Source organism: Furipterus horrens, unplaced genomic scaffold (genome assembly GCF_987537825.1).
Source record: "Furipterus horrens unplaced genomic scaffold, mFurHor1.1.pri manual_scaffold_2, whole genome shotgun sequence".
In the NCBI taxonomy this organism is placed as follows: domain Eukaryota; kingdom Metazoa; phylum Chordata; class Mammalia; order Chiroptera; family Furipteridae; genus Furipterus; species Furipterus horrens.
Genome location: NW_028327172.1, coordinates 26653596 through 26671082, shown reverse-complemented (window position 1 = coordinate 26671082; position 17487 = coordinate 26653596). Strand labels below are relative to the sequence as shown.

General features: G+C 37.4%; 1 non-coding gene across 1 annotated transcript; it reads left to right on the top strand.

The window, feature by feature from the left end:
* Window positions 1-16732: 16732 nt before the first annotated feature.
* Window positions 16733-16838, top strand: LOC150018051 (U6 spliceosomal RNA). The gene has a single exon (XR_016509395.1). It is a non-coding gene; the product is annotated as a U6 spliceosomal RNA (small nuclear RNA).
* Window positions 16839-17487: the final 649 nt, after the last annotated feature.

Sequence of the window (17487 nt, the reverse complement as noted above, 5' to 3'; positions counted from 1 at the left end):
GAAAACTACAGGCCAATATAGCTGATGAACATAGATGCTAAAATTCTCAATAAAATATTGGCAAACAGGATCCAGCAATACATCAAAAAGGTCATACATCACGATCAGTGGGCTTCATTCCAGGGATGCAAGGATGGTTTAATATTTGCAAATCAATAAATATAATACATCACCTAAACAAAATGAAAGACAAAAATCACATGATCATATCAATAGATGCAGAAAAAGCATTTGATAAAGTACAACACCCATTTATGATGAAAACTCTCAGCAAAATGGGAATAGAGGGAGCATACCTTAACATAATTATGGCTATATATGAGAAGCCTGAGGCCAACATCATACTCAATGGACAAAAACTGAAAGCATTCCCCCTGAATTCAGGAATTAGACAAGGTTTTCCACTCCCGCCACTTTTATTCAACATAGTGTTGGAAGTCCTAACCACAGCAATCAGACAAGAAAAAGAAATAAAAGGCATCCAAATTGGGAAAGAGGAAGTAAAACTTTCATTATATGCAGATGACATGATAGTATACCTAGAAAACCCTATAAACTCCACTAAAAGACTACTCAATATAATAAGTGAATTTGGCAAAATAGCAGGGTACAAAATAAATATACAGAAATCTAAGGCATTTCTGTACACCAACAATAAAATATCAGAGACAGAAACAAAAAAGAAAATACCATTTACTATAGCAACAAGAAAAATAAAGTACCTAGGAGTAAACTTAACCAAAGAGATAAAAGACCTGTACTCTGAAAATTACATAACATTGAAGAAAGAAATTAAGGAAGATACAAATAAATGGAAGCAAATACCATGTTCTTGGATGGGAAGAATCAACATCATCAAAATGGCCATACTGCCCAAAGCAGTTTACAGATTCAATGCAATCCCTATTAAAATACCAATGACATATTTCACAGACCTAGAACAAATACTCCATAAATTCATATGGAACCAAAAAAGACCCCGAATAGCAAAAGCGATCTTGAGATGGAAGAACACAGCAGGAGGAATCACAGCACCAGATATCAAACAATACTACAAAGCCACTGTGATCAAAAAAGTCTGGTACTGGCATAAGAATAGACATATAGATCAGTAGAACAGAATAGAGAGTCCAGAAATAAACCCAGGACTATATGGTCAACTAATATTTGATAAAGGAGGAAGAAACATAAAATGGAGTGAGAAGAGCCTCTTCAACAAATGGTGCTGGGAGAACTGGATAGGGACCTGCAAAAAAAATGAAACTAGACCACCAACTTACACCACACACGAGAATAAACTCAAGATGGATCAAAGACTTAAATGTAAGCCGTGACACCATAAAAGTCCTAGAGGAAAACATAAGCAAGAAAATATCAGATATCTCACGTAACAATTTCTTCACGGATACATCTCCTAAAGCAAGAGAAATAAAGGAAAAAATAAATAAATGGGATTACATCAAACTGAAGAGTTTCTGCTCAGCAAAAGAAAACATCAGCAAGATGAAAAGGAAACCAACCATATGGGAAAACATATTTGCCAATGACATCACAGACAGGGGACTGATTTCCAAAATATATAAAAAGCTGATACGACTCAACATCAAGAAAACAACCCAATTAAAAAATGGGCAAAGGAGCTGAACAAACACTTCTCTGAAGAGGACATACAGAAGAAGGTGCATAGACACATGAAAAAATGCTCAACATCATTAGCCATCAGGGAGATGCAAATAAAAACCACAATGAGATACCATTTTACACCAGTCAGAATGGCCATCATCAACAAATCAACAAACAACAAGTGCTGGCGAGGATGTGAAGAAGTGGGAACCCTACTGCACTGTTGGTGGGAATACAGACTGGTGCAGCCACTATGGAAAACAGTATGGAATTACCTCAGAAGATTAAAAATGGAACTGCCTTTTGAACCAGTGACTCCACTACTAGGATTATACCCGAAAAATCTTAAAACACCAATTCAAAAGAACTTATGCACCCCTATGTTCATTGCAGCACTGTTTACAATAGCCAAGTGCTGGAAACAACCTAAGTGCCCATCTGTAAATGAGTGGATCAAAAAACTGTGGTACATTTACACAATGGAATACTATGTAGCAGAGAGAAAGAAGGAACTTCTACCATTTGCAACAACATGGATGGAACTAGAAAGAATTTTGCTTAGTGAAATAAGCCAGGCAAAGAAAAAAAAAATATCATATGATATCACCTAATACAGGAAACTAAAGAACAACACAAACAAAAGAACTAAATAGAACAAAGAGCAGAATAGCAGTCAATAGGGGGGAGGGGAGCGGGAGAGAAGGGGGATAAGTAAGGGAAGGGTTTAGTCAAAGAACATATATAAATGACTCATGAACATGGACAACGGGGAGGGATATGATTGCGGGAGAGGGGGTGGGTTGGGTGGGGGAGAGAAATTGGGAGAAAAGGGGACAACTGTAATTGAAAAACCAAAAAAAAAAAAAAAAAAAAAATTAAAGGTATGAAATTTTTAAAAAAAGAAAAAAAAAGATTTACTTTGTATATTTAGATGATCCTACATTGTGTGCATACATGTTTACAAGGGTCCTATCCCCTTGTTGGATTGTTCCCTTTATTATTATTTAATGTTCTTCTTTGACTCTTATTATAGCCTTTGTTTTAAAGTCTATTTTGTCTGATATAAGTATTGCTACCCAGATTTTTTGCTGTTTCCATTTGTATGACATATCTTTTTTCATCTTTTTACTTTCAGATGGTGTGTATCTTTCATTCTGAGGTGGGTCTGTTGTAGACAGCATATATATGGGTCTTGTTTTCTTTCCATTCAGCTACCCTACATCTTTGGATTTGAGCATTTAAACCACTTACATTTAAAGTGATTGTTAATAAGTATGTATTTATTGTCATTTTATTCTTTTAGCTATGTTTCTCCTCCTCCTCCTCCTTCTTCTTCTTCCTCTTCCTCTTGTTCTTCTTCAAGAAGACCCTTTAACATTTCTTTTAATAGTGGTTTGGTGTTAATGAATGCCTTAAGCTTTTTCTTATCTAGAAAGCTCTTAATTTCTTCTTCAATTTAAATGGTAGCCTTGCTGGATAGAGTAGTCTTGGGTGAAGGCCCTTGGTTTTCATCACTCTGAATATTTCATGCCAGTCTTTTCTGGCTTAAAATGTTTTTGTTGCGAAATCAGCTGATAGTCTTATGGGAGCTCCCTTGTAGGTAACTAACTGTTTTTCTGCTGTAGTTGTTAAGATTTTCTGTCTTTAACCTTTTAGTTATAATGTGTCTTGGTATGGGTCTTGTTTGGGACACTCTGCACTTCCTGGACATGTGTGTCTTTTCCTTTCACCAGGTTAAGAGAGTTTTCAACGATTATTTCTTCAAACAGTTTCTCAATTTCTTGCTGTCTGTCTTCCCCTGATTTCCCTATAATGTTACCCCAGAGGTCCCTTAGACTATCCTAATTTTTTTAATTGTTTTCTTTTCACTCCTCTGATTGAGTGTTTTCTGTTACTTTGTCTTTCTTATTGCTAATTTGGGCCTCTATCCTACCGTTGATTCCTTCAAGTGTATTCTTCATTTCCATATATTGTATCCTTTATTTCTGACTGATTCTTTTTTATGGTTTCTATATCCTTTTTTATGCTGTTGAAGATCTTGTTAAGTTTATTGATCAGCTTTATAACCATTGTTTTGAACTCTGTATCTTATAGCTTGCTAACTTGTATTTCATTAATTTTTTTTCTTGGGATTTCTCCTATCCTTTCATTTGGGGCATGGTTTTTTGTTTGTTTGTTTGTTTTTGTCTCCTCATTTTGGCTGCTTCTCTGTATTTGCTTCTGTATATAAGGTAGATCTGTTATGCCTTAGTATGGTGACCATATGTAGTAGGTGTCTTATGGGGCTCAGAGCACAGTCTCCCTGATTGCCTGAGCTAGATGCTCTAGAAATTTCCCTTGTGTGTGTTATGTGAACCCTTCTATTGTAGTTGAGTCTTGATTGATGTTGGCCCACGTATGGGTGGGGTTGCCCCTCTGGTTAGGTGTGAGAATTGACACAGCTACGCTGGCTTGCAGTGAACGGGCTGATTTGGATGGTCACACAGAGCAGCTACTCCAGCCTGCAGTGGGCAGGCCATCATGACAGGGTTGGTATGCTACACAGGCACTCTGACCCACAGGGGTGTGTGCAGGGTGCCACATACAGTTCCGTTGCTTTGGCGTGCTGTGTATGGAGGGGAAATGGTCTTTACTCCAGACCCACACAACTCTGCCTCTGATTATCCCTGAGTTCTTCCTCAAGATCACTTCAAGAAAGTCTATACCACAGACTTAGGCAGCAGATTCCTCCACAAGAGGAGTGGAGGACAAAGCAGGGTGGAGTGACAAAGGCACAGGAGGGTGGGCCTTGTGCAGTCTTTCCAGTCCAATGCAGTTTGGAGGGGAGTGCTCCACCCATGAAATATGACATCTATGGGAAGCGTGAGAGAGGGACTGAGCATAGGGACCCTAGTTGTTGTCCCTTCAACTCTCTTCTCAGACCCACACCACCCAGTCTTTCATTGCAAGACTTTCATCTGTCTTGGAACACAGGGTAAGAGGCTGCAAACAAAATTTTGTGTGCTGGCCTTTTAAGATGGCAGCTGGGTTACTACCAGGCTCCAGTCTCTCCCTGATGGACAGAATCCCTGCTAATATTCACAGCCTTTATTGACATTCTTGTGTTTTGTTTGGGGGTTTGGGTACATTACTTGGAAATGGTTTGATAGCATCAGGTTTTGTCTATAAGATTTTATAGCCTGGATTAGAACAGCATTCAGAATATGGTTAATATTTCTGTAACAAAATTCTTTTGACTACCTGACCCAACATTTAGTTATTATGAAGTTTTCTACACTGCTCGGTTGAAACTGGACCTCTTCCCAGCCCTGCATAAGCTCTAGGGACTGCTTCCTCTAATCCTTTAGTGTGGTTCTTTTTCTACTTCTGGTAGTTTCTTTGCATGCATGTGCTGATCAATATTTATCTGAAGATGTGAGGGAGGCCATCTGCAGATTTCTGGGGGTCCTTTTCTGTGCAGTTGTATGTACTCTCACCACTACTCTGCTCTGTGAACTCCAGCCAACTCAGCCTCCTGGACATCTGGCCCCATGTTCTCAACTCAGAGAGGTCACAAGGCTCCACCTGGGTTCTCCTTCCCTACACCATGTCTGGTTTCCTACATCTCATGGGTCACTGTTCTCCTTTGCCTGATGTCCAATGTCTTATAAACTCTTGTTTTGTGTACTATGTCTAGTGTTTTAGTTACTTCAGGTTGAAGGGTATATTTAATCTCTGTTACTCCATCTTCTTTAGAAGCACAAATCAATATGATATATATAATGTCTTAAGTTTACCTATAACATTTGACTTCAATGATTTGATGATATTCTGTGTTTAGTTATTTGGGATGACATTTTCCAATCAATAGTCTTTCTTTCTCAAACTAAAAAACCTATAAACCTCTCCATGTTTAGGATTCTAAGACCAGGATCCCAAGATATTAAAATAAATAGAGTAAGAGGAAAACACAAAAACATTTTACCTGCATATTGCCTAACTTCTAAAATCTAGATGTATCAAAAAAAAAAAAAAAAACTGATGTTTGATTTCATATAGACCTAACATCTGAATGCTTACTTTTTGTCTTTCCTGTCAGCTGTTGGAGCTCTGCATCCACAGTGAATTCCACAGTGCAGACCACAGTGAATTCCCCATTCCAGAGCTAACCCCTTGTTTTTCTCCAAACAGCTTTGGAATGCAGCCATACCTGAGTCAAGGAGAGCTAGGGGGGTTAAAAATAGAAATATTTTCCTTTAATTGGAGATTGCAAAAATCATTCTACAAGTGGAAAGCAAACTTTTAATGACAAATCACTTCGGGTTATTTTTAAACTTATTTTTATTATTCCTGACAAGACTATTTTTCTTCTCCAGGGATCATTTTGTCTTTTTCCATTTGGCTCCTGCTTTTGAGATAAAGCCATTATCAATAAACCATTTGTAAGGAGAAAAAAGGAAGATGGCTTATCCTAGGCAGAAAGCCTCAAATGCATTTTTTCCAAACATACGTTGACCCAATAACATACCCTTCAGGGAAGTGGCTCATTTTCACTAAAATCCCTAGGATAAGAGTGAGAATATACTTATTTTGTGTTCTCTCTATATTAAACATCGTCAATCTTATTACATTACTATGCTGTCAAAGCAGCATTATTATTAGTCACATATTTTTTCACTATTTATAAATTATAATTTGCTATCAGTTTGTACATTGGTCTGCTTTCGGGGAAAAATGATTTCCTATCTTTAAATACTGTTAAGAGTCTCTGAAACCATCAGTTACTTTGTTACTTGATGGACCTCCCTGGTATCACATGCTCTATTTTTAAACTTTGTTAAAAATCCAAGCTTCATTTTTATTTTTTCACAGCTTTGCAGAAAATATTTCAAAGGATATTTTCCATGATTAGTGTTAAGACCAAGACAAATTTTGTTGTTAAACTTTGTTAAAACCTGCCCTTTTTGTCATTTTTGAGAATGACATCTTCAAACTTGGTTTAAGTATCCCTGAAGGAAAGCTTCATTTATAGTAAAAGAAATAAAATTGGAATTATATGCTAAATATCTAATAATGTGGTTTTTTTTTTTCTCTGTACATTACAGGATATAAACTAGGCTATGAAGCTACCTAATAGAAATCTCTTCCATTTAGGTGATGGTGTGAGAAAAAATCTGGGAAGCAGCAGTCTTAGTAAATATACATGGGACTTGGAAGTAAGAAAGAAAAAAGATTAGCATTCATTTGTCTTAGGTTATTTATCTTGACGAGAATTCCTGCATTCTAGGATTTCTGGTTAGAAGCTGTCTACTTCGTCTAGTATAGAGACACTTCCTCACAAAATAACACTCTACAACATAAGAGGATTGTATCTCCCCCCTCGCTTTCCCTACAGCCCAACCCATAACGCTGGCAATAAAAATTCCAATCCATGAAAATCTAGAAATTTAACCTCAAAGTCTACCAGAATGGAACATGCTGATTTAATTTCAACAATGGAAGGAATCTATCAGAGGCTCCTGAATCCAAAGGCTTGGGTATCTGGCTTCAGAGTCAAGTGATTTAAGAGACTAATGCAAATGAAAGTCTGCAGTCTGCAAACCTGAGGTCAGAATGTCAGGGAAGCACTTCACCAAAAAATATGAAGTCAGGAGCTCCATGAGCAAGCGTTTTCAGAACGTGGCCCAAGTTTTTCTACCTCTTTGAACTATTTCCCTTTTTGCCCTTCTTTTTTCTCCTAAAATTTATACTATACCCTATGGTAAAAAATGTGAGGAATGCAAACAAAAATAACGAAGGCCATAGCTATTACCTATACAGTAGTCCACCCCTTATCCACGATTTCACATTCTATAGTTTCTGCTACCCACAGTCAAACTGTGGTCTGAAAATATTAAATGGAAAATTACAGAAATAAAAATTTCATAAGTTTTAAATCAAACACTGTCCTGAGTACTGTGATAAAAATCTTGTGCTGCCCCCTCCATCCTCCCCAGGACATGAATCATCCCTTTGTCCATCATTTCCATGTCATTTACTAGTCATCTAGGTTATTAGATCCACTATCCCAGTATCGCGGTGTCTGTTTTCAAGTAACCCTCAAAACATCTTAACACTATGTCACAATGTCTACGTCACCCACCTCACTTCACATCATCGTGTAGGTATTGTGTCGTCACATCATCACAAAAGAAGGGGGAGTACAGTACAATAAAGATATTTTGAGAGAAAGGCCATCTTCACATAACTTTTATTACAGTAAATGTAATTATTGTTTCATTTCATTATTAGTTGTTCTTAATATCTTACTGTGCCTAATTTATAAATTAAGCTTTATCACAGGGGTGTACAATATGTGTAGGAAAAAACATGGCACATATAGGTTTTAATATTACCCGTGTATTGTGGGATGTATCTCCTGTAGGTAAGGAGGGACTGCTGTAAACCCTCCAAAGAAGTTGCAAGCTACTTTTTGTTATGTTATCATCTTGGCTTTGTATTGTTGTTTTTTGCTGTTACTGTTATTTTATTAACCATTTTTTAATATGGTATTGGATAGTAACAGTTTGCCATTTTACTAAAATAACTTTAAATTTAATTTTCAAAAGATGCAAAATATTTCCAACATGTGGATGCCTCATATATTTAGCTTGTTTTCTACTTGGGACATCTCGTTTGTTGCTAGTTTTCTATTCTTAGGAACAATGAAGCAGTGAACCGCTTTACCCATAAATCTTTCTCTGCATTTTTCAGTATGGCTCTGGTGTATATGCTAGGGAAAAACTTCTTAGGGCTAACGTTATGAAAATTTTATTTACATTTGAAAAAATTTAAATCTCCCAATGCTGCTTTCTAGAAAGATAAAACCAATTAATATCCCCACGTTCAATATATGAGAATGCTTGTTCTTCTGTGTCATTTTAGGATTAAGAAATATAATATTTTATAGTAAGATATTAAGATAAACATCTCGTTATTTTCATTTTTGGCTTTTTGTTATTTTAAAGTAATGAAAATACTGTCATTCTCTTCATGCTTTATATGTTAAATTGGTATTAATTTTCTCTACTAAAAACTGCCTATTCATTTCATTTTGCATTTATCTTTTGGGGTTTTAGTGCTTTTCTTAGAGTTCTATGACCATGATATACACTAAGAATATTAAACATTTCTTATTAAAATCCGTTGCAAATGTTGTTCCAATTCATTTAATGTGACTATGATTTTTACATATCCTTCTTTTATGGAACCAAATCTATCCTATTTTCCTTTTATAGCTGTTTACATTGTTTTACTTACTGTTTATTCTTCACAGAGTTGCAATAGCATAGCATACTAAAGGTATGGCAGGCTGTTACTCAGACTCACTCCCAACCAAGCAATTGTTCGTCATGAATAAAACTTCACAGGAAAAATTCATCAGTAAATGAATATGGTTTTTTGTCTAAATAACTTCAGCTACATGGTATGCAACCACTGTTGAAAAGTCTTAACCATGCTAGTGAATTCTATTTCAAATTTATATCATTAGTCCTCTCATGTCTATGGTTCAAAACATATGGTCAATATTAAATTGATAGCCTCACTTATTTTATAACAATTTGCTTTATACGTCTATCACCAAATATTTGTTAGAGCACCTATGCTGAACTTGGTCAGAATGAAGAGCATTCCAGTTTTAAACAAGAGCATGTCTAAATTAAGATTCAATATTAAAGACCATACTTAAGTGAATTATTTTATAGCTAACTTCTAGATGAGCTTATTCTTCTATCTCCATCTGTTTGACATTTAGTGTCATCAAGGTCATCTGCAACAAGGGCTAAATGAGGAGTAGATGAAGGAAGTGAGAAGTAACGTGGGTGTTCATTAGACGACATAAACAAAGATGCAAAATAAGAAGTGGAGTAAATTGGGTCTACCCTGGAACTTGGATCTGTAAATAAGCCTTCCGAAATGTATTCAGATTTCTCCCAAAGACAATAATGGCAAGCCCATTTTGACTTATCTTCAAAATTATTATCGTCTTCCAATTCCATTTCTTTAGAATTAAACATTGGATTTGGATCTGGGTTCAAAACATAATCAAGGACTTGTTCACTGCAAGGCAGCCAAGAACTAAGAAACACAAGCATAGAAGATGTTCCTGTTTTCTAACAAAGAAAATAAATGCTATTATTAACCCTACCACATCCTTCCACTCCCCACCCCAACTGATACCTGAGGGGCAACTGGCTGGCCATTTTGTGGTCTCCTTTATAAGTTTTATTAAGACCAGAAACAGTAGAGCGCCTTGAACAAGGAGATGGACTCAGCACCATGATTCCTCAGTAACTTTACTCAGTAGCTCTCGGCCTAAAAATTTCATGACACTTGTTCTGTTTCCATTTAGATGTGAGCTTCTACTCCTCCAAATCTTATTAGGTTTTGTAGGTCCTTCTATGATCCTAAACTTATATTTCCATTTACAGACTATTTGTACCCTGTGTCCCCTGCAACCTCAACAGCCTGTAGAGCTACATCTAAGACTTCTTTTCCCATGTGGTTGCTGAAAAAAGTGCTTGAATAACTGAAGTGAGACTGTTGTGTTCTCTCATACTTCATTTCTCTGCCTTTTCTCACCTCTTCTAATTCTATTAGAACCAATAATTAAAATGATGAGAAAAAAATAGAAGACTACTCAAAAGGGGAAATAAATAAGGTCTGATTTTTCTTAAACCTAGCTGGATCATAAACCAGTGTGGGACAGCAGAGAAGTAAAAAAATTTTACCAGGACAGAACAAATTACCCTGTGGGGTGGTCTAATGCTTCTGCAGTTTACAGACCAGAACATTCTAGGAAATTTATGTACAGACTGCCTCACAGTTTACTTAGGATGGGTCAAAAGGCAGCCTTCTGAGTGATACTCCCTTCTGAATGTTCTGAATATTGGAATCCACAGTGTTCTTTTCTCTTCTCTTCTGCTAGGATTGTCTAGATTAAGTGTGAGACATCGCTGGCTGATTTGGCCAGACAAAACATATACACAGATATATTATCTGACCATCATTAAATAGAATTCCTTAAGTTCTACAGTTTGGTTATCACAACAACTAACAAGTATTTGGCTATCTGCTTGGCTCTGTGCTAATTACAAAAAATATAAAGGTAAATAAAACACATTCTTATCCTTGAATTCACAGTCAAGTGTGGGGGATATATTAGGTTAACAGATAACAAAATAAAAAGCAATGCACACTAAAAGAACAAAAATGTACCATTGAACATTAACTACAAAAACAACTTGTCAAAACACTAAAGAGGAAGTGACCAACTTAAAAACCTACGGCGCTGACATATTTTCATTTAGTACTTCCTTTGATCCAGGCAGTAGAGAGATACAAGTCAGCACAGCTTCTGTCGTCATGTAGTGTAAGTTAAGCTGTAAAGACAAACCTAAAACAAGTAAGTACCTAAATTAAAGTGTAATTTAAACAGTGGAAAATACCATGAGGAAAAGAACAAGGTGATAAGGAACAACAGGGAGAACTAATTAAAATCCAGAAATCAAGGAAAGGCTTTTAGAAGAAATGACATTAAAGTTAAGACATGAGAGGATATGACATTACATTAAGGCACAGAGGAGAGTGATTGTGTAACCTTGGTTTATAGCAGACTTGAATTTGGTGTTAGCATTTTTACCACAGTATATCATAGCTTATTCTGAATAATAGAGGAAGATTGGGAGAACTGATCAGACATGTCCCACATTATACTTACTTCCTTGTAAACATTTTAATTATATTTTCATAGGTGTGTTGTATTGCATATACCTAATGGAAACTTTGTAATTACTCTTGTTAATTAATTCTCCTCAGCTCTTAACCAATATTCTTATAGCAAATAATAACCACTTCACTGAGTTAATGTGTCAAGTAAATAGCACACTAGATAATAAAATGTTTTTCCACTCTCTTCCTCCTTTTTTTCTTCCATCATTCTTCCTTGCTTGCTTATTACCTTCCTTCCTTCCCTACTTCTCTTTCCTTTCTCTCTCATCCATTTCTCTTCCTCTCTCCTTCCCACCCACTGTAAACAATAGCTGCTCAATAAATTACCTGTTAATTAATAAAATAACCCCAAACTGCTAAATACTGTCCTTCTCTTCATCTTCCCCTCTTTCTTTGTTTTCCTCTCTTCTCCCACCTGGATCCATACTCTGATCCAAGATAACTGTCTTTGTTCTTTTTTCTTTGTTGACATGGTGCTTGGAGTGAGGGCTTCCCCTTCCCCTCAGAGGGCCCTTTTGGATTTCTAGACTGTATAATGGAGCTTCACCTCCCCAACACTCCTTTTATTTAGTAGACACAAGTCCCCTTTCTAGAAAACTTTTATTGCCATAATCAGAAGCAGCCAGGTAATCACAAAAACCTTTGTCAGGGAAATCACGGAGCTTAAGGAATCTCACGGGTTTTTAGGCTCTTGGTGCCAGCCTGAGATCCTGCTTCCCTCTCTAAAGTGGTAACTGGACCAAAGCAACAAGATTTTAAAGTGCACTGACAAGGATAAAAGATAAGCAAGTTTGAAGCTAGCCACGCTGCTAGCATTGCATGGCTGGGACTGCATGTGAGCAGCTGGTATTGGACAATGGAGCTCACCTACTCACTCACACAACTCTGGCCACTGCTGCTCCTGAGACCCTCCTTTATTCTTAAATTTACATACATTTTTAAAAAATAAAATTATAAATTTTTGTATAGCCATGTTAATATCGAAGATGGAAGAATATAAGCAACATTTTCAGCATATTATGCTTCATTATTTCAAGAAAGGTAAAAATGCAACTGGATCACAAAAAAATATTTGTACACTGTGTGGAGAAGGTGCTGTGACTGATCAAACATGTCAGCAGCGGTTTGCATAGTTTCGTGCAGGAGATTTCTCACTGTACAATAATTAAGAACAATCATTATACCACATGGGAGATAGCCAACATACTCAAAATATCCAACTCAAGCACTGAAAATTACTTGCCCCAGATTGGTTATGTTAATCACTTTGACGTTTGGGTTCCAGATAAGTTAAGCAAACAGAAAATTTATTGACCAGATTTCCACATGCGATTCTCTACTTAAATGTAATGAAAAGTATTCGATTTTTAAAACAAATAGGGGTGGGTGATGAAAAGTGGGTACTATAATATGGAACAAAAAAGATCACGGAGCAAGAGAAATGAACCACTACCAAACACACCAAAGGCCCGTCTTCATCCAATGGAGGTGATATTGTGTATCTGGTGGGATTGGAGGGGAGTCCTCTATTATGAGCTCCTTCTGAAAAACCAAACAATTAATTCCAACAAGTACTGCTCCCAGTTAGACCAACTGAAAGCAGCACTTGATGAAAAGTGTCCAGAATTAGTCAACAGAAAACACCTAATCTTCCACCCGGATAATGCAAGACCACATGTTTCTTTGATGACCAGACAAGAACTGTTACAGCTTGGCTGGGAAGTTCTGATTCATCTTCCATATTCACCAGACACTGCACCTTTGTATTTCCATTTATTTCAGTCTTTACAAAATTCTTGCAATAGAAAAAATTTCAGTTCCCTGGAAGACTGCAAAAGGCACCTAGAACGACTCTTTGCTCAAAAAGATAAAAAATTTTTGGGAAGATGAAATTATGAAGTTGCCTGAAATGTGGCAGAAGGTAGTGGAACAAAACGGTGAATAGATTGTTCAATAAAGTTATTGGTGAAAAATGAAAAATGTAGCTTTTATTTTTACTTAAAAATCAAATGAACTTTTTGGCCAACCCAATACAAATAAATACGTTTTAAAAGTGAACATATTGAAGGGTTTCGAGTAAAAGGCCATGTCAGGCTGGTGCCTACTAGCACTGTCTCATGAGAACCAATTGTTAGGTTTGGGGAAATTTTGCAAGTCAGTTGTTAAACATAGTCATTGTTAAAATTAAGTTATTTACACATATAATTAAATAAATTATTGAACTACATTTTACTATTTTCTATGCTCTTGGACTCGTCTGCATCTAACGTATGTGTAAGATGGAAGTGCTCTACACTGGTGTGCTATTGCCGCGTTCTGCATTCAGTGACATCAGCCACGGTGGGAGTGTTTACAACATGGAAATCAGCAAATGCTGCAAAGGGAGCTTTTTCTCCCATACAGACAGCTCATAAATACTTACTCGTACCTGGTGACAAAAGAGTGCCAGTCTTTCAGGAGTGGTTAATGAAGACAAAGGCATGGTGTCGGGGGAATATTTGTAGTTACTTCCCCAGAATCTGTCCTCATACTGTAATAGAACCCCTGGGCTGCTCCAATTGAAACAGAACCCACGGGCTGTTTAGTTAGGGGCCTGACTGCCCGCCGCCAGAATTATAACTCTCAATACCAGAGTTTAGTGAAAAGAAAAAGAACTGTTTATTTAACAGTTATATAGATTTAGATTATTTGCGGATTTCTGCCGTTAAGCCTTACGTTCTTTGAAACACCCACAAACACATAGTTCTGCCTCCCCCTACCAAACCAGGCTAGTTTTAGAAAAGTGAGAAATACCGTTTCCCTACTTCCTAGACACAGTTCAGCTTTACCGGTAGCTGCCAATCATTCAATTCTGATTGGGGAGGTCTTTTTGTGTTGTGGTGCCTGCCAGTTTTCAATGCAGAACCGCGTTGATTCTCAGCCTTCTTGTAAACTGTCTTCTCAAAGCTGCATGGTGTTTCCCTCTCAAAACAGCATGAAGAACCTTCTCAAAATTACATAGAGAACCTCTTCACCAAGCCACATGGAGGGAATCCTTCTCAAAGCAGCATGGAGAGCCTCGCTAAAATGTTTGCAGCTGCTTTTTAAATCCCCGACTGCATCCTCTGACGCAGTGGGTGTGGTAACCAGTTCTGACCATTCACAGAACCTTATGCAGGCTCTGTAAGCTCTTTCAATACCATGCCATGGTCCAAGACCCCTCCCACCTTCCTGGACCCTGGAAGCATGAAAGCCATTTGTGCAACAAAGTTACCAGCCACTAGCCCCAGACATGCAAAGGCATCCTAAAAGCTGCTTCCTTTTTCCCATCCCCCAGGCACAAGTTCTGGGGGTTTTTTGGACACCCCCATTCTGTAACAATACTTTTCTCTTCCTAAATAGGACCCTGTATTTCTTAACTATGTAGTTTGCAAGCAATGTTGCCTTCAGCTGCAGAATGGGGGCCCTTGTTGTCTTAAGTCCAGTGGCTTATTCCAAACCTCTAACTACAATCTGCCTGGTTCAAGGATGGATTAATGATCGAAATCGGGCCAACTGTGGCCACCAAGGCTGATTTGGAGGACCTGCATTTAAGCTACCAGAAAATCTAATCTGGCCTTTTTTTTTTAGACATGAACAAGAAACTTTGTAGTCCCAGAGGACACTGATAGCCATCTCAGAAATGCACATGAAAGAGACTGCCCAAGAGTGAATATAAGCTGAGGAAGTAAAACCAAAAAATGGTGATAGAAAAACTAGATTCTGGACCAGAGCTAGGCTGAAAATCTAATCATAGATTTTGTGTAAATCAGTGAATTCCTTTTGCCTTTAATCTGATTGAGTTGGACTTTCCGTTACTTACACCAAAATGATACCTTTCTAATACATAGCACAAGGTTCGTATCTTTAGATGAGTTAATTGCAGGAAAAAGTAAATATTCTTAGCCATTCTTATTCTGATTGTGTGTGTGTGTGTGTGTGCACATATATCAAACCAAAGAGCAAGCTTTCTGTAGACTGTAAGTGTTCATTGCACATCTTTGTATCTGTAGCTAACTTAACACTGCACCCTACATGTGGAGAACAAATAATAGTAAGTGCTTAATACAAGTGTACTTAACAGAATTGGTTAATAAGTCAGGAAAGGATGCTGCAGGAGGTGGAGTGAATCAGAACCAACTTCTCTTCCCTTCTTCGCCAAGCAGCCAATTTGAATCCATCTGTTGTCACTTATGAATGTCCCAGGGAAAAGGGATGAAGCAATGTGGTTCTTGAGTCCACAAGTTCAGTTTCTTTACTGGAAAAGGTTGTAGTTTTCTTTTTAAAAAACAAAAAATATATGTATTTGTTCTTAGAAAGAGGGGGAGGGAGGGGGAGATAGAGAAAGACATGGATGTGCCAGAGAAACATGGATAGGCTGCCTCTCACATGCTCCCAACTAGGGACCTGGCCCGCAACCAGGCATATGCTCTGACTGGGAATCAAACCAGTGACCTTTCGGTTTGTGGGATGATGCCCAACCCACTGAACCACACCAGTCAGGACAGTTGTAGTTTTCTGTTGGAGTATACGTATGCCCTGCTTTTCAAAAGTTCACCTTGCACCACTTCACTTTTACAAAATACCTGCATTGGTACCTTTTATCACTAACCAAAAGAAATCCAAAGAATATTTTTGCTTTCCAAAGAAAAAAGGCCAAATGTGAAAGTAGTGTTCAGTGTTTGTTCTGGAGCAAGACAGTCATAGAGTCAGTTAAACCTTGTAAGTAAAACTACACTGTATATACATTATTTCCCCTTTATATAGGTTGTGTAGCATAGCATTCCTGTTTTTACTATATGTAAGTGTTATTTTAAGTTTCATGTGTTATTTAGTGTGATTTGGTAGGTTACTTTGGGGTTCAGGAAATGCTCCCAAATTTTTCCTTTATAAATTAATGGTGGTTGCTTTACACAGTTTTGGCTTACAAAAGGTTTCACAGAAACACTGTGCTTTCAGATAGTGGGGCAAACCTGTACAGTGAAAATAGCCATAGTAGCCCTGGCTGCTGTGGTTCAGTGGATTGAGCATCAGCCTGTGAGCCAAGTGCCGCTGGTTCGATTCCCAGTTAGGGCACATTACTAGGTTGCACGTCAGGTCCCTAGTTGGGGGCGTGTTAGAGGCAACCGCACATCGATATTTCTCTCCCTCTCTTTCTCCTTTCCCCTCTCTCTAAAAAATAAAATAAAATAAAATAAATCAACAGACAAATGAATAAATAAATTAAAAAAGAAAAAGAAAATAGCCATAGTCTTTAGTGAGCATCAACACTAAGAAAACTCCTTTGGTTTCTGTTTTCATGAGGTCAGATATGCGGATAAGAATTAAAATATGCAGTCAATTGCAGCATCAGCAGCACATATACTAAAATGGCAATGACACAGAGAAGATTAGCATGGCCCCTGTGCAAGGATGACATGAAAATTTGTGAAATGTTCCATATTTTTGGAAAAAGAAGACATATAAGTTTGTTTCAGGTGCTCATAAAGGACGCAGGCCACCACGTGGCTAAGGATCAATCCAGTTCAATATAGTGCAATAATTATGAACATGGAATCTGGAGTCAAAGCACCTGGATCTGAAATTTACTACATACTAGCTATGTTATTTGACCTCTCAGTTTATTAATCTGTAAAATAGGGATAATACATAAAAATACATATGAAACATATATTGTTAGGGGATAAATTGGTTAACATTGAGAAAACCGTGCAGTCAACATGTCTCAGAAATCTATGCATGCGACACCACATTAAGAAAATCACCACTTATTTAACCAAACTTCTCACATCTATCCAGGAGTGCAAGTGAGGGCAATAAGTGTGACAGTCCCAATACTATATGGCACTGTGTCTGTGAATGATACCAGTCCCCTCTGATTTGGAGAGGGTGATAAGTACAAACACAGGCAAATCATTTGAGTGTTTCAGTTAGATTTCAAGTCAGAAAGAGGAAATAACCATGGAATGCCCATAGGAATGCTGCCTCTTGCTTTCCCATTTCTTCCCTGTCTTTTCTCTACAACCCCATTGCTAACTGACACACACTCTATCTTATTTAATCCTCTCTCCATTTCCCAGGACATAAGCCCCAAGA